The following is a 26,588-nucleotide window of genomic DNA, read 5'->3' as shown; positions in this document are numbered from 1 at the left end:
GGCAGAGTTCATGAGTCTTTGGTCTTCTAAAGGTTTGTCTTTCACCAATCTCCAGACAGGGCCTGGGATAGCACTGTGGGATGAGTGGGGGGTGGGGCTCACTGTGTAGATTTCTTGTTGTCCATCAGAAGTGGAATACTAACCACACAGAAGCCATACACTGCTTAAAACTTTCTAGTCACTATACTAAGAAAAGACACCTATATTAAAACAGTAAAGCACAGGAGGTTAATTTTAGTAATATATTCAACTCAAACATTTATAATGCAATAATTTCAACATGCAATTACTTTAACATCATTTGAAATACTTTATTTTTTAAAACTAAGAAGTGTGTGTGTGTGTGTGTGTGTGTGTGTGTGTGTGTGTTTGCACATACACAGCATGTCCCAATCTGGGGAAATACAGTTCAAATACTTAGCAGCCATAGTTGTCTAGTATTTGAAAGTGCAAAGACAGTGCTGGTTGTGTAAGGACAAGCTTGTATTCTTAATACACAGGAGATGGGACCTAAAGAATCATAAATTCTAGACCAGTCTTAGCTACATATTGAGTTTGAGGCCAGATTGAGCTATGTAAGAACCTGTCTCAAAAGAAGAAAATGGCAACAAAAACAAGGAATGAAGAAAGTTTCAGCAGAGATACAAGATCACATCGCAAGTCCCATAAGCATGATATCCACAAATCGACCCCAGTGGAACCAGGAGAGGTTCTCCCACTGAGAAGGAAACAGTTTGTGAAGGCAGGTGCCAGCCACGCCGAGTACTTCTGATAGATTCAGCTATGCCGTGACATTGATCTCAGGAGAAGGGAAGGATCACAGCCATGCCACTGGGGACAGAGGAGGTTTAAGGCCACTGGCCATGTTCTAGTGTTTCAGGAAGTCTGCAGTGCATGGGGAGTGGCAATGAGCTCCCATCATCAAAGATGAGGACATGGCAGAGATGCTGATCAGGATGAGGTAGAGTGGGAGCACTGGCATGGAAGAGGGAGAGGATGAGGGTGGGAACCAGCTCTGGGAGAATGGGGAGGCTGAGATTAGACAGAGCCTGCACTAGAGCAGCCCTGCCTTCTCCCAAACCGAAGAGGATAAACAGCATCTTTGGAGCGGGCAGAGTAGGAATTTGGAGACGAAGAGAAAAGGGAGTCCTTTGTCAAGTGCCTGCTTTGATTTTCTTAGTGAAATATTTCAGGGTCAAAGGGTGGAAGGGCCCAGGTGCATGGAATTTGAGGAGAGAGGATAAAGTGGGGAAGAGCTTTGAAGTGTGACTACTTGTGCATTGTCTGCTCTGGTAGCTGTGAGGTTTGTGATCAAGTTATGCCTTTTTAAAAAAATCATTGAAACAATCTGGATTGCAAGTCCAGAATAGGTGACAGTATGGTTTAATCAGGTTTCATTTTAACACAGTTGCTGCCATATTTGGAAAGTGAGATGATTTAGTGGTGTGGTGTGGTGGCATGGTGGTGGTATGGTGGTCTTGAATGTGCATGGCTGTGTGATTAGTGTGCATGTGTGTACATGCATGTGGAGGCCAGAAACCCAGTACCTTAGTTGTTTTCCTTCAGGAGTCATCTACAGTGCCTTTTTCTCTCATTGGCCTAGAGCTTTCCAACCAGATGAGGCTAGCTGTCTAGCAAGCCCCAGGAATCCACTTGCCACACCTCCCAAACACTAGGATGGCAAGGCTGTGCCACCACAGCCTTATGTGTGGCTTCTGGAGATGGAATTCAGGTCCTTATATTTGACAGCAAGCACCGTCTCATAGAGCTACCTTCACAGCCTGTGAAGTGTTTTTTTAAAGGAATGATTACAAGAAAGATGCACAAATTCCTTTCTAGATAGGCAAGGAAGGAGGACATGAGCGGAATCACTGATGGTCATCCGAGGAGGTTGGGGTGATGAAAGTACCTGGAGAGAGTGAGCTGGGTGGGTAAGAGCTCCCGTTGATAGAACAGCCCTTGAAACTGAAGTTGGAGAGATCACAGGGTCAGTGCAGCAGTTAAGAGGTTGTATAAATGAGGTGGGATAAAGGAAGAAAGAGATCATTGGATGGGGAGATTAAGATGTGTGTGCATCTATGCTTCCAACTCTCTCTCTCTCCTCTACAGGGTGGTCCTCTGGAACTCACATTGCATTATCAGGAGATGCCCCTGTATTCCTCAGCTTCTCTTGGCCAAGAGTTCAAATCTCAATCTCAAACCACAGAGTACCTCCCCTTTGAAGCCCTCGTGTGCCCCAGCTGTGACTACACAGTCCTTAGTATGACTCTGTGTAGTGTGTCTCTGAGCACTGGACTGTGAGCTTCATGACAGCAGAGAGTGTGGCTTTCCTGCTTCTCCACACTCTTCTCAGCAGCTGGGGCTCTGGGTGCAGGAATCATGCCCTTGGAGTTGGGTTTTTGGAGGGAATTGAAAGGTCAAGGGCAAGATTCTATTTGCATATTGCAAAAATAAGCAGATACCTGCACCACCGGATCCTTAACTCCCTGTGTCCCCCTGGCCTCGGGGCCCTCAGCGTGAGCCCAGCTGCCACCCACACCAGCCTCACAGACAGCCTGGGCTCCCATTTTCTCTTCCTTCCTCTGAAAATTAACTTCACACCAAGCTAGCCAGTTTCCCTTTTACTTCCTGTCCAATCCAAAGTGAGCATTTTTAGCAATAGCATTCAGACAACAGCTAGTGATCAGCAAATCCTCTTCTGAGATGATATCCACACTCTGGGATTTAACTAGCTGTGACACTGGGCAATGGCTCCACCTCTGAGGGTCACAGCTCCATTGTTTGAAGAATGACAATAATAAGATCATATACTTTAGCCAGCTGTTAGGAAGACTGAATGTCTTAGTGTGTATAAACTGTTTACCCCTTGCCAAGGGTCGGGTGAATTCGTAGTGACTGGCTCTGCTGTCATGGTTGCTATGACACTGTGGTGACAGATGGCATTTCTGTTCAGGACTCATAGCTCTGAGGAAGGTGTCAATGGCTCACTGGGCCCTCCTAAACCCTGAGTTTGGAGCTTTTAAACTTGCAGTGGAGGATGAGAGCACAGGCTCAGGACCTTTCAGGAAACTAGATGGGCTCCAAAGACCAAGATTGTAAAATCCGTGGTGGGAATTGTTGAGAATTGTCTTTCAGCAAAAAATTCAAGGGGACTGCTTTCTAAGTCCCTTGCTACCACATAACATTTTCTAGATTAGGCAGCACAGAAGGTATCCAACTCTTTGGGTTTATATAAGGCAAGTAATCGAGATAAATTCTGGTTTAAAATATACACAAAAAGCTTAATTCCACACACCAGCCTCCTTTGCTGTGCCCCCCACCCCACCCGTGCTCTTCAGTTAATCCATTGTCCTCCAGCTGAGCTTTGCATCCATCAAATGTGCACTCATTCAGTTGCCATGAGGCCAAGGCCCTCCAGTATGGTGTTTGTGGGCTCAGGGTGGAGGGAGAGGTTGTGCCTGGTGCTGTTGACCACACTGAGAAGAGGAGTCAGACATCTGTAAGTGTCACTTGAAGCTACAAGAATAGTCCATGGTAGCAGAAGCCTTGAATCTCTGCACAGGGAAGGCAGAGGAAGGTGGATGTCTATGAGTTCAAGGCCTGGTCTACTTGATAAGTACCAGAACAACCAGAGCTACATGATAGAGACACTGTTTCTCAAAAAAAGGGGGGGTGCTGGTGCTGGTGGTGGTGGTGGTGGTGATGGTGGTTCTGAGCTAATGACAGTGTTGGGAAACCCATAATTAATACTCTCCTGTGATAGATACTGTCCAGTTTATTTGACCTTCATGACCACCCTATGGGTAGGCAACACTATCCAAGTTTATCCTAAGGTAACAACGAGGATGCCATGATGGAGCTCCATGGTCCAGTTTCTGACTTCTGTTTCTCTTGACTTCAGCTTACTTCACTATAGCAACAACCACAAGAAATACCCACTGTCTCTTACCATATGCCCAGGACCTTTCTATATTTAATGTACACAGCCTAGTTAGCATTGCTGAGGTAGGCGTTGACATATCTTTTTCTACAGATGGGGTAATGTCTGCAGATGAAAGGTTTGGAGGAATAGCTGGAATCTTGGCTCCTAAAGAACATCCCTGTTGTCTCTATTGCCCAGTGATTTTTCTCTTCATTCCTGCTTTTCTCTTTCTTTTAATTTTCAAAAGTGTCTCTTTAGTCTCTTTGTGTCAACCCCAGATTCTTGTTTTAAAAGAAAGATGCACGGAATAATGCCTCTATAACACACACACACATGTAACAGCACTGCAATAATTTTCCATCAATTTGATATAATAGAGCATGAAGAAGGGAGGAGAAAGTGAAAAAGGTTCACTCACTTTATATATCATTTGCTTCTACCTTTGCAAAAACTGACAACACACTCACACACACACATATACTCACACACACTCATACACTCACACACTCACACACAAACACTCTCACACACTTCTAAACAGAGGAAGCAAATATAGGTTATTCATAAATGCTCTGAGACACCTGCGATGCGAATTCTCACAGTTCCTCCATGGCACTTTGTACTTCTTTAATTCATTTAATTCATCTCTCATAGGTTCTTGTACGTGTGTCTGTGTGTGTGTTTGTGTGTGTATGTGTGTGTACACATTTTGTTATCAAGATTACACATCCTAGAGATTACAGGATACCCTGATTTATTTTTATGCTTACACAGACTCATGTTCCACACACATACAAGCTCTTACCTTTTCTATGCTCAAAACGCAGGCATTTGGACAGAGAACACCCACGCTGATAGTTATTACTGTGGCCTAGCCAAATGGCCCTCTTCCATTTCTTTAGTAGCTGAGATCTGGGTTATGTAGGTAGCAATGTGTTCAGCCCTCAAGGCTGTTTCTCTGCCTGTCTAAAGGTGGTCAATGAGTCCAAGAGGAAGCTGCTGCATCGTCTTGGAAATCTCTGAAGGGGCAGAGACACCTCTTCCTTCAGCTCCCACCTCTCTGCCCAGATGATGCACTACATAAGGCTTTGATATGTGTCATGGACCATGGGTAACATTAGAGATTTATGCCCCGAGCCAAGGTTAGAGGGAAACAAAGCCCAGTGAGATCTCACACCACTCCCAAGGTGCCTGACTCTAGATTTGGTAACGGGACAGTGGGAAAAACTGGTATTTCTGGTTTCTGTGACTTCAAGCTGTCCTCCAGAGGAATCAACTCTTAGTTTAAATCAATAAAAAGAAAACAGAAAGTAAATTAAAGCCAAGAATTGTCTGAAGTGAATTTAGATCTCATATTTTTATGTTCTTTGTCAAACGGTAAGCCCAAAAGTAAGTCAGGGAAAGATTGTTTTATTCTGCCATGAACATACTGTTTCCCTCCTGTTGTCCTCCTGTTCAGAAGAGCATCTCTCAGGAGCTTTGTGCTTTGAAATACCAATCCATTTCAGCTGAATATTTCCAGTTCATGTGTTCCTTCTTCCTCTTGGGTTGATTAGCTCAACCTGTTAACTTCATGTGGTGTCTTCAGAAACTCCAAAGGCTTGTGGTGTCACTGCATTTACTGTTTTGGAGATGAAAAGAGGCAGGGTTGGGGGTGGCGTGAGGTGGCAGGGGTCAGGGGGAGAATCTAGTGGCAAGTCCACTATATTTAATGTCCAGCTTTAGAGGGGGAGAAAAACTGGGGTGGTTACTGAGGTGGGCAGCACGGCTCAGACGCACTGCCAGGGACTTCAGATCAGGCTCACAAATACCCTGAGACCTTAGCAGGCAGCTCCCAAAAGCCTCTGGACCTGTCTGCAGCAGCTGAGCACAGGTGTTTTGTCTCTGTAACTCCCCCAGGGTCTTAGCAGGTTTTACAGCTTCCAGGAAGGGAGCGCAGTGGAAGGTCGATGCATTAAATGTTATTCAAGGTTGTGGGCTGCTCTGCAGTACAGCCAATGTTTGTCCACAGATTGTCTGATTTCACATGTGGATTTTGACTTCCATGTTGGAAAGATGACAAAGTGAAAGGAAGAAAAGTGAAGGAAGAAAGGGGCAGTGTCCCACTAAGGCCAATTGAGGAAGAAAAGGATGGTGTCCTGCTAAGGCCAATTGAGTCTCTGTGGCCTTAAAAAACACTGGCCCAGGCAGAGGCCAGTACTGCAGACCATGGGTTAGATCCTGCCCTGTGACCTGTTTGTGGAGCTCCCAGTAGCTTCTCTCTTTTTATATTTGTTTTGAGATAAGGTCAATCTGTAGGCTAGCTGGCCAGAAACTCACTTTATAGCCCAGGCTGGCTTCGAACTCATAGCCACACCCTGACCCCAGAGTCTCAAGGGCTGTGAGCGCTGGCATTTATCTCCATGCCTGGCTTTGCGTCTGCTCAGAACGTCAGAAACGAAACAGGGAACAGAGACAAAAGCTGATATGGACTGCGCTGGATATTTCTTTTCCCTTTCGTGTCTCTGCCTGGCTCTAGGCCTGGCACCTTGTGGACCTTACAAGCCCAACGATCAGTACTGGGCAGAAGAAAGAGGCAGAGATCTGCCTTCCATAAACTCTTGATATGGATTATCTAATTCCATTGTAGAAATAACCCTAAGAAATGGTTGTATTTATTTTCTCAATCAACAAAGGAAAAAATGAGGCAAAGATGGGACTTGGAGGTCTAACACCCCAGCTAAGAAGTGCCAAAGACCCTCCTGAGACCCAGGTTTCTCAGATTCTAAGTCCTCCTGAGACCCAGGCTTCTCAGAGTCCTGGTGGATCCTCTTTTTTTCTGAGGATTTTGTGTTCCTGACGTGGCCATCAGAACCTGCTGTCCTAGAAGAAGATGGCACCTATGCTCAATGTATGGCAGGAGAATGCAGTGCTCGCTGGATGTGGTTGACTGGAGGAGGAGATGCTTAATCCTGTAGGTGAGCTGGGTTCCAGGCTCCATAGGAAGTCATGCTGGGATGGAGGGCTGGTACTGAAATGAAGGATGCTTTCAGTAAAAGATGGTGGGTGTGCCTCAGGGAAGCATTAAGGAGTGGGTGCTCTGAGGATTGAAGGTGAGCTGTCTGCAGATGTGTGGGGTTCATGGTGGAGAGGTAAGAGTGCATTCCCCTGGGCAGCGAGGTGGGGGCTACATTACTAAAGGCTGAATTCTGAACCAGCATCCTGGCACCTCCACCTCAGCTTCTGGGTAGAGAACCTTTGAGCAGGCAAAGGGAGGAAAAACCAGGCATAACTGATTTCGGGGCTTACACTTACACATGTGAATGCTCTAGGACTGTAAGAAAGGCTTTGGTGTTTCGTAACACCAGGATATTGAATGTGAGTGCAATCTGCCACAAATGAACAGGTTAGGCTGCAGCTCTGTGTCAGCTAATTTTCTATATAAATTAATAAAGTTGTGTCATTAATATTAAGCTCCAGTTGATATTAAGAGCAGGAGGTTGCATGTCATCAACTTCCTTTTTCACCTTCCCCTTTCTTCTCTGCTCAGGTGTCATTACCAGGGCTCTACAAATGCCAGGCCTCTGTGCAGCTGGGACTTCTCTGGAGAGGAGACATGGAGGAGTGGGGACATATGCCTCTGTGTCCCTCCCTGTCCCTCCATGTGCCTCCCTGTCCCTCCACTCGCAGTAGCACAAGCTCTTTCTGTTTGCTGTGTTCTCACAGTGCAGGGAGGGAGTGCGGGAGCAAGCTTCCTGGTGTATCTTAAGTTAAGGACATTAATCTAGTCACGAGGACCTCAGCTAACCTTAAGTAATCCCAGAGGCACCAGTTCAATATTAATTCTGAAGGGACATACACATGTTATTTAAAGTGCATCCTTAATTTTTTTTAAGGACTAAGAAACAGGGGGTGGAGGGTAACACCCAGAGGCCTGCCTTCCAAGTGGCCTGCCCTCAGGGGAGCCACCGCAGTTTATATGTGTGAAGAAATGGGAGAGGAAGAGAAGCAGAATGGTTTGAGGACTATGAAGAGAAGCAGACCTGGAGACTCCAGGGCAGAGAGAAGTACCCTGATGTGAGAAGCCTGCCCTGCCAGCCAAGGCCATGGTTGAGTACTGCCCTGTGCTGCCTCTAAGCATCAGGTCTGCCACTGTGGCCATGCAGCTGCAGGGGTCTGGGTCTGTGGCTCATCTTACCAGCCAAAGTCATGCAGATGTCCCTGGTCTGGGCTGCTACCTGGGATCACACTGAAGTTCAAAGGCTGGGCAGAGCTGGCCCATGCCTCAGTGGTTATGGCATGCAGGAGAGCTGGCCATGCACCATGGATGGACAGCATAGCAGAGCTGACCCTGGTGGCAGGAGTGGTGTTGAGTGGGTAGGTGGGGGTGAGCTGGTTTCGCCATTCCTCTACCATGCAGTGCTGGGGGGGTGAGGGAGAGGTACCCTTCCCCCAATTCACTCCTCACCACCTGCAGCAGGTGGGAGAGCTGGCCCAATCCCTTGCCTGCTACAGCACTCTGGAGGGAGCCCTGGGCCTTGCCTGAGCAGCAGAGTAGATCTGACTCTAGTGGCAAAGTCTCGGGTGAGTTAGCCCTGCCCCTTGCTGACTGCCCCTGTGGCACTGCTGGAGAGCTGGCCCTGGTGGTGTGGTGCAGGATGCCTGGTCGGCTGACTAACCCAGCTACTACACAGGCCCAGATCCCGGACTTTAAGTTGGTCCACCCCAACATCTGCCCCATCTATGAACTGTTGGAGCACATGACGGGGCCAGTCCTGCAGATCCAAAGCTGAAGGATGTCCATAACACAGGGCAACAGCAGGAAGTTTTGATGAGGGCCCAGGATTGATAGTATAGCAAAAGCCAGAGGCCTCAGATCACACCAACGACTCATTGCAATGGGCATTTTCAAATAAAGATGTGTGGACAAAAGGGTTGACTTTGTGACACACTGTGACACACTACAGCTTCCATGATGAGATTTTTTTCTTTTGTCTTTGGGAGGGAGCTTGCAAGGGTGGGGGGGGGGGAGATACAAAGGGACAAGGAGGTGACTGGGACTGGGGTGCGCGATGTGAATGTCACAAAGAATCAATAAAATATTTTAAAAAGAGAAAGAAACTGAGACTGTGAGAGTTATCTGCTTCCAGGCCCTGGATAGTAGACTATAAAATCACAATTCAGAGCTTGGCCTAGCTACCTCAAATGGCAAACCATTAATGCTTGCACCAGGTAGCTTCCCACTGTGCCTGCATAGAACCTGGCTATCACACATGAAGTAGATTGTGTAATTGAACTAACATGGTTTTACCAAATTCCTATAACTTGTACTAGCTTGTCGGAAATAGTGTATAATAGTCACAAAATGACGGATGGGATACTTTGAAATACGGAGCTAGCATGTGTCCTCTTCTTACAATTCCTACCCATTATTTCATTAACTCATTTCCTCATTCCCTTTAAAGTGTGATTGTCAAATGCAAAAGCAGATCTAGGCAGAGACTGAAGGTCGGAAGGAACACAGAGGTGGGACACTAAAGCCCAGACCCACTGGCCCCGTCCCGATGTTCCTGCTCCCCACCACATCACCACACCAGGTAGAACCTGAAGTGCTGTCCTTCAGAGCTTAGTCCCAGCAGCAAGGACAGTGCTGAGGGACAGGGCTCCTACAATTATGTCAAGATCCTCTAATGTCATCAGATTCATTTACCTGCTCCTCAGATAAGAGATCTGAACGCTTTCCAGTAGCCTGTGGCCCCTTTGAAGTACCTACTTCAAGGGCAGCTCTTTGCCAGAGTCGGGACTTTCCAAGTGAAGGAGTGTGGTGGGTCAGCAGGGATTGCAGAGCAGGCATCCAAAGCCCTGACTGGTGGCAGCTGGCTCCAGGGATATTTGGATGACCTCATCTGTATAAAAATAGGCACTTCTAAAGAACTTGAAAGCATCTTGTTCTCTTAAGAAAGGTTAAAAAGCATCCTTCCTTTTGTTTGCTCTCCTAATTGCCTTAGCACTCCCTGTTAAGGAGAGTGGACTTGAAAGTCTTGTTAAAGAATGGACAAACTGAGGGTTATAGTTTCAATGTCTTCTCTAATTTTACACAACTCATGGGGGTGTAGAGAACTTGATTAACAACTGACTTTTCTTCATGTGCTCTGATTGGGTTTGGAGGGGAGATGTGGATTTATTGGAGAGGGAACCCTGTCCTAGAAGGTTCCTTAAGCAGTGTAGCACTAGACATTGAGACATGACCACTAACATCTGTGTTCAGCATCCCAATAAGAACTGGAGTGAGGCCAATGTTGGGCAAAGATGAGAAGTAAGGGAGTCCCTGGAAATGGCTTGGTGTTAAGATGAGATTCTAAAATGTATTACATTACCAGAAGTGAAGGCTGTAGAAAGAAGCTCTTTTGTAGACTCTATCTCGACTTTGGTGTTCATTCACATCAAGTTTGAAGGTTTGCAGGTTTCCTGAATTGAGGACCAGGAGGGCTCTATGAAAACCAACTTAGAGCTTCCTGGGACTGGAGCAGAATACTAGGGAGTCGTCTCTGCATGACCTGTGTGTCACCTTTAACTCACGGTTCCTTGTCTTGAGGCCACAGCCGATGGTTAGTGGGGACAGAGTCTAGCCCTCTTGCTGCTCCGGGAGGAAAGGTATCTAATGTGGTTAGTGGGGACAGAGTCTAGCCCTCTTGCTGCTCTGGGAGGAAAGGTATCTAATGAACCCTCTGTCTCATGGAATTAAAGATGCAGGTCTTAGGGGCCTGCTGACCCAGCCTTATGACCTACTTCAAACAAGGTGGAATTGGTACTGGAGTACCTGAGCATAGTACCTGAGACACCCTGAGGGATAGCAATAGTAATGGGACATAAACCAGACTGAGGCTTAAGATAAGCTTCTTTTGTAATTGGAGAAGCACTGGAGCCAAGAAATAAGGGCATACATACCCAGGCAGCACCCGAATGTTGAGGATGGACTGAGCCTTGCAGAGCTGATGTTAGACACACACCCACACTGAATACACCCCCCAGCAGAGAGAGAGAGAGAGAGGGAGAGAGGCAGACATGCAGATAGACAGATACACATAGACACACAGAGAAGAGACAGACAGACAAACAGACAAGACACACACATCACTTCTTCCTTGTTCCTGACAGCAGGGGCCCTCTTTGCTTGGTTGACTCTGGTTCCTTTTCCTCTTTGATCTTAAGTTCTTCATCCCCTCACAGTCATCAGCTTCCTCAAAACACAGGACTAACAAATGCAGACAGCTGTGTGTGGGTCCCTGTCACCAAATGGCTTGGTTTTCGATTTGGTTTATGAAATTTCCCAGAAAGGTATTTGTCAGGATATGGTCCTCTTTTGAATGTCCCTGTCTCGGAGGTTGGGTAGGCAGAGGTTAAAGTGGTTCATGGTCTTTTCACTCCTCATTGCTCACCCCGAATCATTCTACAGCTGTCTCTGTAATGCTTTAACCCCTCCCCCCCCCACCCCACCCCCCACCCCCCGGGCAGAGGTGAGTTGATGTGGATCTTTGTGTGTCTGAGATCCACGGAAAGTATAGCACTCCACTTGTTCAGAGACTCCTCTCTAGGTTGCTTAATGTGACGAGGTAAACCACCACCATGAGACATATCTCTGCAAGAAAACAGGACTCACAATGTCACCTGCCTGGGAGAGCCTGGGAGCAGAGCCCTTCCTATACAGGCTTCTGATACAAGGGTGCTCCCATGAGGCTTTGATGCCAGTGCAAAGCTGAGGGCCTGCTCAACTGTGAGATCACAAACATGTATTTTTGGATGCTAAGTTTTTTATGATTTGTCACACAGCTTTGAGTAGCTAGGAATGGTAGGCACTATTACAGCACTTCCAGGAAAGAGACAGGAAAGCATAGATGATAAAGAGAAATGGTGTATCACTTTATACTTTCTCCCTTGCAGCCCTTCAGATCTGTTCCCAAAGGCTCACTAGTGGAGTACACACCTCCCTGGACCCCAGCCTTTAAGAAGGCTTTGCAATTGATACCGGCTTTTTGTGCGTTCATCAGGGAGCATTTTGTACTAGAGATCCCCCACCATGGGTCTCTACCACAATGTGTTTATATTCCTGGTAGCAGCTTTCCACATGCAAATGATTAGATACTGCAGAGGTGTCAGCTAACTGTCTACAGAGCAGCGTTTACAATTCGTGCATACAAACACTCCAGTCCCTGCGGACTGTTCACATGCAGCTCTGCTTCTCTATTAAGAACATAGACAATGAGTCACCATGTAAAAATAATTATCAAGGACAGTAAGATTTTCAACACAAAAAGAAGTACATGGTTATCTCAATGTTTAAGGTGGGGCCCTGAGATAATTTGAGGCAAGGGAATCGATCAGAGAAGGTCAAGCTGACATTGAAGACTAAAAAGAGGGTATCTGCCAGGAGGTGGGTGTGAATATGAAGAAATGGGCTAGGAAGTAAGGCTCTGTCAAAATAAACATCCTGGCAAAGACATGGAGAGAACAAGGTTGATGTTTGCTGAAGAATGGGGTAGAGAACACCATCTGGGAAGCAGGGCAGAGGAGACAGGACTGAGGTTGACAATGGTCAGGTCATATACTACCTGGTGAACCCATCTGTGATCCCATGCTTATTCTGAAGACATTTCAGTGTGGATGAAGGAGAATTTTCTGTCTCTATTAGAAGACTAAAGGCTAAGAAGGTCAAGGAAGCCAATGAACACTGGGAGCACAGATCCTTGGCAGAGTACAGGGAGAACACAGGAGGGATGAGCCAAGTTCATAGCCATGGGAGTTAGGACAGAGGGCAGACTTCTCCATCAGGTGGCAAATAAACTCATATGGAATTGAGAGGCATGGGGAAGTCTAAAGCCCTGGTTCTTGGACCAGCTTAAGAATGAGAAGCCGGTCGCCATCTTGGTCCGGGACCCGCCGAACTTAGGAAATTAGTCTGAACAGGTGAGAGGGTGCGCCAGAGAACCTGACAGCCTCTGGAACAGGCAGAAGCACAGAGGGGCTGAGGCAGCACCCTGTGTGGGCCGGGGACAGCCGGCCACCTTCCGGACTGGAGGACAGGTGCCCGCCCGGCTGGGGAGGCGACCTAAGCCACAGCAGCAGCGGTCGCCATCTTGGTCCGGGACCCGCCGAACTTAGGAAATTAGTCTGAACAGGTGAGAGGGTGCGCCAGAGAACCTGACAGCTTCTGGAACAGGCGGAAGCACAGAGGCGAAGAGGCGCTGAGGCAGCACCCTGCGTGGGCCGGGGACAGCCGGCCACCTTCCGGACCAGAGGACAGGTGCCCACCCGGCTGGGGAGGCGGCCTAAGCCACAGCAGCAGCGGTCGCCATCTTGGTCCGGGACCCGCCGAACTTAGGAAATTAGTCTGAACAGGTGAGAGGGAGCGCCAGAGAACCTGACAGCCTCTGGAACAGGCAAAAGCACAGAGGGGCTGAGGCAGCACCCTGTGTGGGCCGGGGACAGCCGGCCACCTTCCGGACCGGAGGACAGGTGCCCGCCCGGCTGGGGAGGCGACCTAAGCCACAGCAGCAGCGGTCGCCATCTTGGTCCGGGACCCGCCGAACTTAGGAAATTAGTCTGAACAGGTGAGAGGGTGCGCCAGAGAACCTGACAGCTTCTGGAACAGGCGGAAGCACAGAGGCGCTGAGGCAGCACTCTGCGTGGGCCGGGGACAGCCGGCCACCTTCCGGACCAGAGGACAGGTGCCCGTCCGGCTGGGGAGGCGACCTAAGCCACAGCAGCAGCGGTCGCCATCTTGGTCCCGGGACTCCAAGGAACTTAGGAATTTAGTCTGCTTAGGTGAGAGTCTGTACCACCTGGGAACTGCCAAAGCAACACAGTGTCTGAGAAAGGTCCTGTTTTGGGCCTTCTTCTTCGGCCAGGAGGAGGTCCAAATACAAGATATCTGCGCACCTTCCCTGTAAGAGAGCTTGCCAGCAGAGAGTGCTCTGAGCACTGAAACTCAGAGGAGAGAATCTGTCTCCCAGGTCTGCTGATAGACGGTAACAGAATCACCAGAAGAACAATCTCTAAACAGAGTCAACTATAACTACTAACTCCAGAGATTACCAGATGGCGAAAGGTAAACGGAGGAATCTTACTAACAGGAACCAAGACCACTCACCATCACCAGAACCCAGCACACCCACTTCGCCCAGTCCAGGGAACCCCAACACACCTGAGAACCTAGACCTAGATTTAAAAGCATATCTCATGATGATGGTAGAGGACATCAAGAAGGACTTTAATAAATCACTTAAAGAAATACAGGAGAACACTGCTAAAGAGTTACAAGTCCTTAAAGAAAAACAGGAAAACACAATCAAACAGGTAGAAGTCCTTACAGAAAAAGAGGAAAAAACATACAAACAGGTGATGGAAATGAACAAAACCATACTAGACCTAAAAAGGGAAGTAGACACAATAAAGAAAACTCAAAGCGAGGCAACTCTAGAGATAGAAACCCTAGGAAAGAAATCTGGAACCATAGATTTGAGCATCAGCAACAGAATACAAGAGATGGAAGAGAGAATCTCAGGTGCAGAAGATTCCATAGAGAACATCGGCACAACAATCAAAGAAAATGGAAAATGCAAAAAGATCCTAACTCAAAATATCCAGGAAATCCAGGACACAATAAGAAGACCAAACGTACGGATAATAGGAGTGGATGAGAATGAAGATTTTCAACTCAAAGGTCCAGCAAACATCTTCAACAAAATTATTGAAGAAAACTTCCCAAATCTAAAGAATGAGATGCATATGAACATACAAGAAGCCTACAGAACTCCAAATAGACTGGACCAGAAAAGAAATTCCTCCCGACACATAATAATCAGAACATCAAATGCACTAAATAAAGATAGAATACTAAAAGCAGTAAGGGAAAAAGGTCAAGTAACATATAAAGGCAAGCCTATCAGAATTACACCAGATTTTTCACCAGAGACTATGAAAGCCAGAAGAGCCTGGACAGATGTTATACAGATACTAAGAGAACACAAACTGCAGCCCAGGCTACTATACCCAGCCAAACTCTCAATTATCATAGAGGGAGAAACCAAAGTATTCCACGACAAAACCAAATTCACGCATTATCTCTCCACGAATCCAGCCCTTCAAAGGATAATAACAGAAAAAAACCAATACAAGAACGGGAACAACGCCCTAGAAAAAACAAGAAGGTAATCCCTCAACAAACATAAAAGAAGACAGCCACAAGAACAGAATGCCACCTTTAACAACTAAAATAACAGGAAGCAACAATTACTTTTCCTTAATATCTCTTAACATCAATGGTCTCAACTCGCCAATAAAAAGACATAGACTAACAAACTGGCTACACAAACAAGACCCAACATTTTGCTGCTTACAGGAAACTCATCTCAGAGAAAAAGATAGACACTACCTCAGAATGAAAGGCTGGAAAACAATTTTCCAAGCAAATGGTATGAAGAAACAAGCAGGAGTAGCCATCCTAATATCTGATAAGATTGACTTCCAACCCAAAGTCATCAAAAAAGACAAGGAGGGACACTTCATTCTCATCAAAGGTAAAATCCTCCAAGAGGAACTCTCAATTCTGAATATCTATGCTCCAAATACAAGAGCAGCCACATTCACTAAAGAAACTTTAGTAAAGCTCAAAGCACACATTGCGCCTCACACAATAATAGTGGGAGACTTCAACACACCACTTTCACCAATGGACAGATCATGGAAACAGAAACTAAACAGGGACACACTGAAACTAACAGAAGTGATGAAACAAATGGATCTGACAGATATCTACAGAACATTTTTCCCTAAAACAAAAGGATATACCTTCTTCTCAGCACCTCATGGTACCTTCTCCAAAATTGACCACATAATAGGTCACAAATCAGGCCTCAACAGATTCAAAAATATTGAAATTGTCCCATGTATCCTATCAGATCACCATGCACTAAGGCTGATCTTCAATAACAAAATAAATAACAGAAAGCCAACATTCACATGGAAACTGAACAACACTCTTCTCAATGATACCTTGGTCAAGGAAGGAATAAAGAAAGAAATTAAAGACTTTTTAGAGTTTAATGAAAATGAAGCCACAACGTACCCAAACCTTTGGGACACAATGAAAGCATTTCTAAGAGGGAAACTCATAGCTATGAGTGCCTTCAAGAAAAAACGGGAGAGAGCACATACTAGCAGCTTGACAACACATCTAAAAGCTCTAGAAAAAAAGGAAGCAAATTCACCCAAGAGGAGTAGACGGCAGGAAATAATCAAACTCAGGGGTGAAATCAACCAAGTGGAAACAAGAAGAACTATTCAAAGAATTAACCAAACGAGGAGTTGGTTCTTTGAGAAAATCAACAAGATAGATAAACCCTTAGCTAGACTCACTAAAGGGCACAGGGACAAAATCCTAATTAACAAAATCAGAAATGAAAAGGGAGACATAACAACAGATCCTGAAGAAATCCAAAACACCATCAGATCCTTCTACAAAAGGCTATACTCAACAAAACTGGAAAACCTGGACGAAATGGACAAATTTCTGGACAGATACCAGGTACCAAAGTTGAATCAGGATCAAGTTGACCTTCTAAACAGTCCCATATCCCCTAAAGAAATAGAAGCAGTTATTAATAGTCTCCCAGCCAAAAAAAGCCCAGGACCAGACGGGTTTAGTGCAGAGTTCTATCAGACCTTCAAAGAAGATCTAACTCCAGTTCTGCACAAACTTTTTCACAAGATAGAAGTAGAAGGTATTCTACCCAACTCATTTTATGAAGCCACTATTACTCTGATACCTAAACCACAGAAAGATCCAACAAAGATAGAGAACTTCAGACCAATTTCTCTTATGAACATCGATGCAAAAATCCTTAATAAAATTCTCGCTAACCGAATCCAAGAACACATTAAAGCAATCATCCATCCTGACCAAGTAGGTTTTATTCCAGGGATGCAGGGATGGTTTAATATACGAAAATCCATCAATGTAATCCATTATATAAACAAACTCAAAGACAAAAACCACATGATCATCTCGTTAGATGCAGAAAAAGCATTTGACAAGATCCAACACCCATTCATGATAAAAGTTCTGGAAAGATCAGGAATTCAAGGCCAATACCTAAACATGATAAAAGCAATCTACAGCAAACCAGTAGCCAACATCAAAGTAAATGGAGAGAAGCTGGAAGCAATCCCACTAAAATCAGGGACTAGACAAGGCTGCCCACTTTCTCCCTACCTTTTCAACATAGTACTTGAAGTATTAGCCAGAGCAATTCGACAACAAAAGGAGATCAAGGGGATACAAATTGGAAAAGAGGAAGTCAAAATATCACTTTTTGCAGATGATATGATAGTATATATAAGTGACCCTAAAAATTCCAACAGAGAACTCCTAAACCTGATAAACAGCTTCGGTGAAGTAGCTGGATATAAAATTAACTCAAACAAGTCAATGGCCTTTCTCTACACAAAGAATAAACAGGCTGAGAAAGAAATTAGGGAAACAACACCCTTCTCAATAGCCACAAATAATATAAAATATCTCGGCGTGACTCTAACGAAGGAAGTGAAAGATCTGTATGATAAAAACTTCAAGTCCCTGAAGAAAGAAATTAAAGAAGATCTCAGAAGATGGAAAGATCTCCCATGCTCATGGATTGGCAGGACCAACATTGTAAAAATGGCTATCTTGCCAAAAGCAATCTACAGATTCAATGCAATCCCCATTAAAATTCCAACTCAATTCTTCAACGAATTAGAAGGAGCAATTTGCAAATTCATCTGGAATAACAAAAAACCGAGGATAGCAAAAACTCTTCTCAAGGATAAAAGAACCTCTGGTGGAATCACCATGCCTGACCTAAAGCTTTACTACAGAGCAATTGTGATAAAAACTGCATGGTACTGGTATAGAGACAGACAAGTGGACCAATGGAATAGAATTGAAGACCCAGAAATGAACCCACACACCTATGGTCACTTGATCTTCGACAAGGGAGCCAAAACCATCCAGTGGAAGAAAGACAGCATTTTCAACAATTGGTGCTGGCACAACTGGTTGTTATCATGTAGAAGAATGCGAATCGATCCATACTTATCTCCTTGTACTAAGGTCAAATCTAAGTGGATCAAGGAACTTCACATAAAACCAGAGACACTGAAACTTATAGAGGAGAAAGTGGGGAAAAGCCTTGAAGATATGGGCACAGGGGAAAAATTCCTGAACAGAACAGCAATGGCTTGTGCTGTAAGATCGAGAATTGACAAATGGGACCTAATGAAACTCCAAAGTTTCTGCAAGGCAAAAGACACTGTCTATAAGACAAAAAGACCACCAACAGACTGGGAAAGGATCTTTACCTATCCTAAATCAGATAGGGGACTAATATCCAACATATATAAAGAACTCAAGAAGGTGGACCTCAGAAAATCAAATAACCCCCTTAAAAAATGGGGCTCAGAACTGAACAAAGAATTCTCACCTGAGGAATACCGAATGGCAGAGAAGCACCTGAAAAAATGTTCAACATCCTTAATCATCAGGGAAATGCAAATCAAAACAACCCTGAGATTCCACCTCACACCAGTGAGAATGGCTAAGATCAAAAATTCAGGTGACAGCAGATGCTGGCGAGGATGTGGAGAAAGAGGAACACTCCTCCATTGTTGGTGGGATTGCAGGCTTGTACAACCACTCTGGAAATCAGTCTGGCGGTTCCTCAGAAAATTGGACATAGTACTACCGGAGGATCCAGCAATACCTCTCCTGGGCATATATCCAGAAGAAGCCCCAACTGGTAAGAAGGACACATGCTCCACTATGTTCATAGCAGCCTTATTTATAATAGCCAGAAACTGGAAAGAACCCAGATGCCCCTCAACAGAGGAATGGATACAGAAAATGTGGTACATCTACACAATGGAGTACTACTCAGCTATTAAAAAGAATGAATTTATGAAATTCCTAGCCAAATGGATGGACCTGGAGAGCATCATCCTGAGTGAGGTAACACAATCACAAAGGAACTCACACAATATGTACTCACTGATAAGTGGATACTAGCCCAAAACCTAGGATACCCACGATATAAGATACAATTTCCTAAACACATGAAACTCAAGAAAAATGAAGACTGAAGTGTGGACACTATGCCCCTCCTTAGAAGTGGGAACAAAACACCCATGGAAGGAGTTACAGAAACAAAGTTTGGAGCTGAGATGAAAGGATGGACCATGTAGAGACTGCCATATCCAGGGATCCACCCCATAATCAGCATCCAAACGCTGACACCATTGCATATACTAGCAAGATTTTATCGAAAGGACCCAGATGTAGCTGTCTCTTGTGAGACTATGCCGGGGCCTAGCAAACACAGAAGTGGATGCTCACAGTCAGCTAATGGATGGATCACAGGGCTCCCAATGGAGGAGCTAGAGAAAGTACCCAAGGAGCTAAAGGGATCTTCAACCCTATAGGTGGAACAACATTATGAACTAACCAGTACCCCTGAGCTCTTGACTCTAGCTGCATATGTATCAAAAGATGGCCTAGTCGGCCATCACTGGAAAGAGAGGCCCATTGGACACGCAGACTTTGTGTGCCCCGGTACAGGGGAACACCAGGGCCAAAGGGGGGGAGTGGGTGGGTAGGGGAGTGGGGGTGGGTGGGTAAGGGGGACTTTTGGTATAGCATTGGAAATGTAAATGAGCTAAATACCTAATAAAAAATGGAAAAAAAATATAAGAGAAAAAAAAAAAAAAAAAAAACATGTGTATTGTAATAATAATTCCAAAATCAATCTGTAAATAAAACAACATCTATAAATTCGGGCACATGCAAAAAAAAAAAAAAAAAAAAAAAAAAAAAAAAAAAAAAAAAAAAAGAATGAGAAGCCGCCGGGCGTGATGGTGCATGCCTTTAATCCCAGCACTCAGGAGGCAGAGGTAGGCAGATTTGTGAGTTCAAGGCCAGCCTGGTCTACAAAGTGAGTTCCAGGACAGCCAGGGCTATACAGAGAAACCCTGACTCAAAAAACCAAACCAAACCAAAACAAAAATAACCAAAAAACAAAAAATAAAAAAAAACAAAAGAATGAGAAGCCACAGTTCACCTTCCATGTACACACACACACACACACCACATCACACACACATATCACATACAACATACATGCACCACATACACTACACACACCATGCATACACACACATACAACACAAAGATCACATACACCACACACATACACACACATACAACACACACCACACACACACATACACACACACATACAACACAAATATCACACCACACCCATACACACATACAACACAAATATTACACCATACACACCACACACATACACACACCACACACATCACATGCACCACACACATATACAACATGCATACTATATAGAATACAAAATATCACATACAACACACACAACACACAAATATCACATACAACATACATATACAACACACCCCACACACACCATGCACACACACATACATACAACACAAATATCACATATAACACACACAACACACATACCACACACATACACACACACACACACACACACACACACACACCCCCTCAGAGGTAACCTGAACAGTAGCCTTTGTAAATAAGCTCTTTAGAAGTTTACTTTTTTTTTTTTTTTAATGAAGAAGAGAACCTATCAGCTACTAGTCCACACAGCCAAGAGTAGGCAGAGAGGACTTGAAGGAGACTTGAAGGCCAGAGCTCTGGGTGTCCTGGGGCCCTTGTTAACCAATTTGGCCCTCAGCACCTTTCTAGTACTTGCTTTGGGTGTGGTTTTACTGTGTCCCTCAAGTGTGGCTATGTAAGATTTCTTCCTCAGAAGAAATTGACACAGTTTTTGCCGTACCTCAGAGAGTTCTCTTGAGAAGGTTATCATGAAAGAGCAAGGCTGACCCCTCCCCATTTTATGTGTGGCCTTCCTTGTACACAATTATATAATCCACTCTTGTGTGATGAAGTCAGAGGGACTCTTGTTAGAGTGGGCACAATGCAGCTTACAAAATCATGAACTAAACCTACCTCTTTTCTTATAAAGTACCCAGCTTCAGGTATTTTGTTACATTAACAGGATCACACAATTAGTCATGGGAATAGATGATCAATGGCTCCAACAGGAAGGATTCTTCTTCATGCTGTCATCAGCCATCACTGCTGCTGTTGGTTGATTTTGTGAAGATTAGTCTGAAAAAGTGTGTGACAGAGTAAAGGCTGTTATGGCACAGGGAAGCTGGGAAGCCAGTATCTTATAGCTTAGGGACTCAATGGTTGTGACCAGTACAACCTTTATAACTGAAGATGCCATGAAGTCAAGTGGCCCAAAGACATGTAGCTCCTGTTGCTGCCTTTATTCGCCAGTTTCCCCAGATCTCACTGCTGTTGTCCTCATGAATTCTTCCTTCTAGCTGCAACTGTTTTAATTAGACTCACTTCCTGTTTCCTCCCCACAGAGACCAACCAGTGTATGATGTCTGATTGTACTGAATGCCTTGAGGAGGGGGTGGGGAGAGAGAAAGGAAGACTCTTTGTAAGCTAATGCCTAGCAGGGAGAAACTTGAGCCAGAGTAGACAGGTCACACTGGGGAAGACTGTGGGAGAGGAGAGAAAAGAGCCTGGCATGCAGACCCTGTCCCAGCTACTACTCATACATCTGCATCCAGCAATACAATCAGGCCTAGCTCGCCCTTGGCCTGGAGAAACCACCCACCCCTTGCTGAAGTCTGGGCTTTCTCTCTAGTCTTGCGTCACCATAGTGGTATATCTGATTCTCTGTTTCCTGTATGGTTTTGGCTGGGTAGAACCTCTATGAGTTTTAGATGTGCCAATCTAATGATTGTGGGCTGTTGGAGGTGTTAAGAATGGAATCTGGTGTGAAGGCTAAGGAGACTGTCTGACCTGGGTGACCTCAGAGTTGAGGTCAGTAACCCTGAAAATACCTTACGCATTCCTGGGAAAGTGGGTTGTTGAACTGATTTTTAATATTCAATTTTGGGGAAGTGTAATATGACAAAATTAGAGAAAATTCTTCCAAAGCTACTAAAGAACCATATAGTCTGGCCTGGCTGTGTCTGCATTAGCCAAAGGAGTATGTCCAGGTTATATAAGCCATCTAATCCCTGTTTCTTCTTCAGGAGAGTGGAGCTGAGAGCACACACCATGTGAGTGCAATGGGAAACACACAGCGTAGTCTATATTCTGGCCAAATGGCATTAGAAGTTTAGATCCAGGAAAGCCCAAGTCAGCCATGTGGTGCCTGTATGTGAAGAAAGTAGGGATCTGTGGTATAAATCTGAAATTTCCCACAGGCTCATGCCTTTAACACTCACTCCCAGCTGGTGGTGCTATTTCAGAGAATACAGAGCCTTTAGGAGGTGTGGGCTAGCTGGAAAAGGTAAGCTAGAGCCCAGCTTTGGGTTTTGGTACTCTTTGCTTTCTTGTTTACTACCATGTGAATGGATTCCGCCATGTGCCCCTTCTTACAGAGTCCCTGCATCATGTCTCCCCATCTACAGTGGGCAGAATCCATGAGCCAAAGCCCTCCCTCCTAAGTTGTTTCTGTCACATCCCCTAAGTCGCATGGACACAAACGTCATCCATACACAGAACACTAGCTGATCTACCTGAGCGTTCAGCACCAGAAGCCTGTCTTGTTAGTCTAAAATACCCAGTTCTGTTGTATACTAGACGGTGGCCATTGCTTTGAGTTCCAAGTTTCCTAATGTAAGAAATGTAAACTAAAATATTGCCCGAATGGCCAGTGTGTCTTGATAGGCAAGTTAGTGTATGATGGCAGAAGCTTTGTGGACACACACAGCAAACTTCTTTCCTAGTCTACATCTAGTTGCCAGCAGACACTTCCCAATCCCCAGGAATCCAAATAAGGTTCTGCAACTCTCTGATCCAGGGTAAGTGGGTTCAACTGATTTTATTTTTTCTGTATAGTGCCCCTTTCTCATCTGCTAGGTGGTTGCACAGGACTCAGGACTGAAGTACAGTCATCACGGAAGCCACAGCCAGGAGGAAATGAGCCTTGGTCCATGAGGAATACACTACTCCTCCTCCTCTCCTGACAACCGTGTTGGATTACAGTCTGGACTATTGGAATTGTAGCATGATTTGTACAAACAATCCCCTCTGACGTGTTTGTTCTCTGGAGTCCCCTGGCCTGGTAATTCCTGAGTCAATTTCAGTTATCGCCATGGTGGCGGTTATTATGGACTCCTTAGAAATGACAAGTGTTGGATAGAACATTCTGTTTTCTCTCTAAGTAGAACATACTTCTAGAATCTCTGAATCCTCTGGAAATAGAAATGAATCATTTGTTCACACATTTACTCCACATACAAACATTCAATGGGCACATGCTCTGTATACAATCTTGTCAGTTGAAGAGAGATAGAGAGATAATAATAGCTCTTGGGACCTCAGGCTTCTCAGAGAGGCTGGCCTACGACTAGCAGAAGGTAGAATGAAAGTGTGCCTGAACTCTCTCCCTCTCCGTCTCTCCCTTTCACTTCCTCTGTCTCTCCCTCTCTTGCTCTCTTTCTCTCTGACATCAAAGCTGTGGCTTCTGACAGAATCTTTAAGAGGCCATTCAAACTGCTTCCACTGTACTCAGGGTAGATCTGTGGAGAAGTTTGCTGGGCTCTGGGACAAACTCCCCTCGACTTTCTCTGCTCAAGGAAAAACAGGAGGGCTCACAGGAGCTCACTGCCATGAAAAGCAAATGTGTTAAGAGGTTGTTGCCCTGTGGCCTCTAGGAGCCTTCCATCCCCTTTGTCCTCACTGCTTCTCCATGACTGTGCCTTGTCCATTCCTTCTGGAACACATTGTTACGTCCTCTTTTCCAATGGCAGGGGCTGTGCTGAGGTAGAGCTGGTTCCCTTCTACCTTGCTCCTTCCCCACCTGGAACTCAGCTCTCCTCTTTGTAGGGAATTTCGAGCACTGAATAGGCAGCAGCCCCCTCCATCCTCACAGAGAGCACCAACAGACCTGGGGTCTCACCATGGTCATCCAGAACCCATGTAAACCTTCATGAACCTTTTCAGCAGGGCTTCTAGACAGCTGGACTTGACCCAGGAGGGAAACAATCTCTAGGCATCTTTGGTAACAGCCATCACTTTCCACCCCCACAAATTTATTTTTAAATCACTCTGAGATATGCATGATGATAAGCAATGTGTGGGTGGAATGATTGCTGTTAGTCAGGTGCCTCTTCTTTCAGGAAGTGCTCTGTAAATATCTTGGGGCTGAAGTAGACCCTCCCGCTGCTGAGCCCCTCTCACCATCCATCCAAGAGAAGCTTTCTCCTTTAGGGTCTCTTTCTCCTGCATGTATAACCTGGAACTATGCGCCAGTGTGAGTTTACCTTCTCCATCTCTCCACTCCGGAGTAGGCGACTCCAGATAGGACTGTGGAGTCCTCCATGATGACAAGAGACCTGTCCTGGAAGACCTTCTGGGAAACCCAGCGGAAGAGCCGTGGACTTGTTTGTGGATAACTGGTTGGCTCAGAGGATTCCAAATCCCAACCATGAATTTTTCCTTCTGAACCTATCATTAGGTCTGATTTTGTGCCAAACCAGTTCTGAAGCAAGACAGTGTAAGCAAGCCTGTTCATTCACTGTTATTTTTAGGGCAGATCTGTTTCTCATTGACTGGGGCCCACTGGGCCCCTCCCTTGCTTTGTCACACTCAGGACAGTCAGCTTGGCAGCACACCAAAGACCATGCTTGCCCAGAGGTGCCCTCGCCTGCCTCTCCTGACTGGCGGGTACCGGCCTGAGCTAAAGCTGCCTTTGTTTTGTCACAGTGGGTTATTTTTTCTTGGGCTTGGATGGCTCAGCAAAAGTTATTGGACGCTCTGCAGGGTACAAGCGCCGAGCAGCACAGTTTATATTGGAACTGGTGTACACTGTTCTAGTATTCGTGGGCAGGGGGAAGGGTCACACACAAGTCAGTGCTGTCTGATTCTTAAGCTAGGAGCCCTTCCGCAGTAACAGTAGTGCTGATAGGAACAGATGAGCAGGGGGAGCAGATGAGCGGGGGAACCAATAAAGCATAGAACAGACACTTGCTTGTCTTCAGCAGTAGCCACCCTCAGGCATCATGGGGGTGGGGGACGAGAGACAACAAAAAGAAAGTGATATTTAAATCAGGTCAAACACAGCTACCACCTCTTCCTCCCCTCCCTCCTTGCTCCCCCAGCCTGGAATCCTCTGTCTGCTCTCATCTTCTGTGACATCAGCTGTCTCCTTTGCCACAGAGAGTGTGGAATTTGAGCTTTCATGCCTGGCTTAATTTGCTCAACCTAATGAGCTCTGCTTCCGCCCCCGCTGCCACCCATTCTTTTCCTGGCTGCATAGTATTCTGCTGCATGCACGGACCGTGCTTTTCCTATCTATCTATCAGGTAATGAGAACTGAAGCCGTTTCCATCTGTTCGTGGACACTGTGACCGATAACCCAGGAGCACAGGAGTTGATTTAATGTCCTTTATATGTTTGTTCATATTGATATTATGCAATGTTTATATTAATGAAAATACCACTTGATATTCCATTAATGTGTTCAATTTTATATTTTTTTTAGCTAAAGTTAGGAGGTCAATCTAATTTAAACTTAAAAAGAAATAGTAATAAGACAGGAGAGATGTCTCCATGGTCAAGAGCACTGAATACCCTTCTCAAGGACCTGGGTTTGATTCCCATCACCCAAATAGTGGCTCATAACCATCTGTGTATAACTCCAGTTCCTAAGGATCTAACACCCACCCCAAGCATCCATGGATGCACAAACATATGTACAGACAAAACACCCATTCAAATAAAATAATATTGGTATTAATGCGTGCGCGCATACACACACACACACACACACACACACACTGCTTCAGTGCTTCTGTGGGCCTGCTTTCCCCTCAGGGTCTCCTCTTTCATCTGTGTCCTACTTTAAGTGTCTGCAGAGCTGTCTACAACTCCTGACATTCCTTTCTCAGAATTCCCAGGGACTTCCCTCCAAGACTGTGTGTCTTCCTGTCCTCCATCCTCAAGGCTGCTGAATTCCTGGGAATGATCAAATACGCATGTACCAAGAACCTCACACAGACTATGAGGTCAGTGAAGTCAGAGGAGCAACTTCATCCTAGCCCAGCCTCAAGTACTTTCTGGGGTGGGAGGGGGTGGAGGCGGGGGAAGAGGGACTGTGGGGTGGAGTGGGGATGGGGGTCACTTACTATTGTTCTCATCTGGCTCTGAGTCTGTCTTCCTATGTGCCTCCATGTGAAGCCATCTTTTAACTCCCTTCTCCTCTTGACACTATATAGAAAGGGCATCCCCCAGGCTTGTCCCTGGGACCATGTGTGCAGATACTTAGGTAACACTTTACAAATTAAAAGACCCTTTTCTAACCCTCCTTCTATAGAAGCCTCTTTCCCAACAATCCCGTGAGCTCACACTGGAGTTCAGACAGTTTCTGGTAGTGCTAGGCCTTAACTCTAGCTTGTTTCACTCCACATTCAGGTCCTTCTGTCTCTCAGGGACAGCCAGAATGTTGCAGAATGAGGACCAGGAAGAAGCAGCTGGGTCTCTGAAGCCAGTGGTGTTCTGGTA

At 45.5% G+C, this 26,588-nt stretch overlaps 1 long non-coding RNA gene across 1 annotated transcript; it reads right to left on the bottom strand.

Moving 5' to 3' along the window:
• Positions 1 to 5,316: 5,316 nt before the first annotated feature.
• 1700019J19Rik (RIKEN cDNA 1700019J19 gene) lies at positions 5,317 to 24,734 on the bottom strand. Its single transcript, NR_166640.1, has 4 exons — positions 24,350 to 24,734; positions 21,003 to 21,164; positions 9,612 to 9,807; positions 5,317 to 5,543 (listed from the first exon to the last, which is right to left on the bottom strand). It is a non-coding gene; the product is annotated as an RIKEN cDNA 1700019J19 gene (long non-coding RNA).
• Between the last annotated feature and the right edge of the window lie 1,854 nt (positions 24,735 to 26,588).

The sequence above is a fragment of the Mus musculus genome, chromosome 9 (genome assembly GCF_000001635.26).
Source record: "Mus musculus strain C57BL/6J chromosome 9, GRCm38.p6 C57BL/6J".
NCBI lineage: Eukaryota > Metazoa > Chordata > Mammalia > Rodentia > Muridae > Mus > Mus musculus.
Note: the sequence above shows the minus strand (reverse complement) of the source record. Positions and strands in the feature narration are given on the sequence as shown.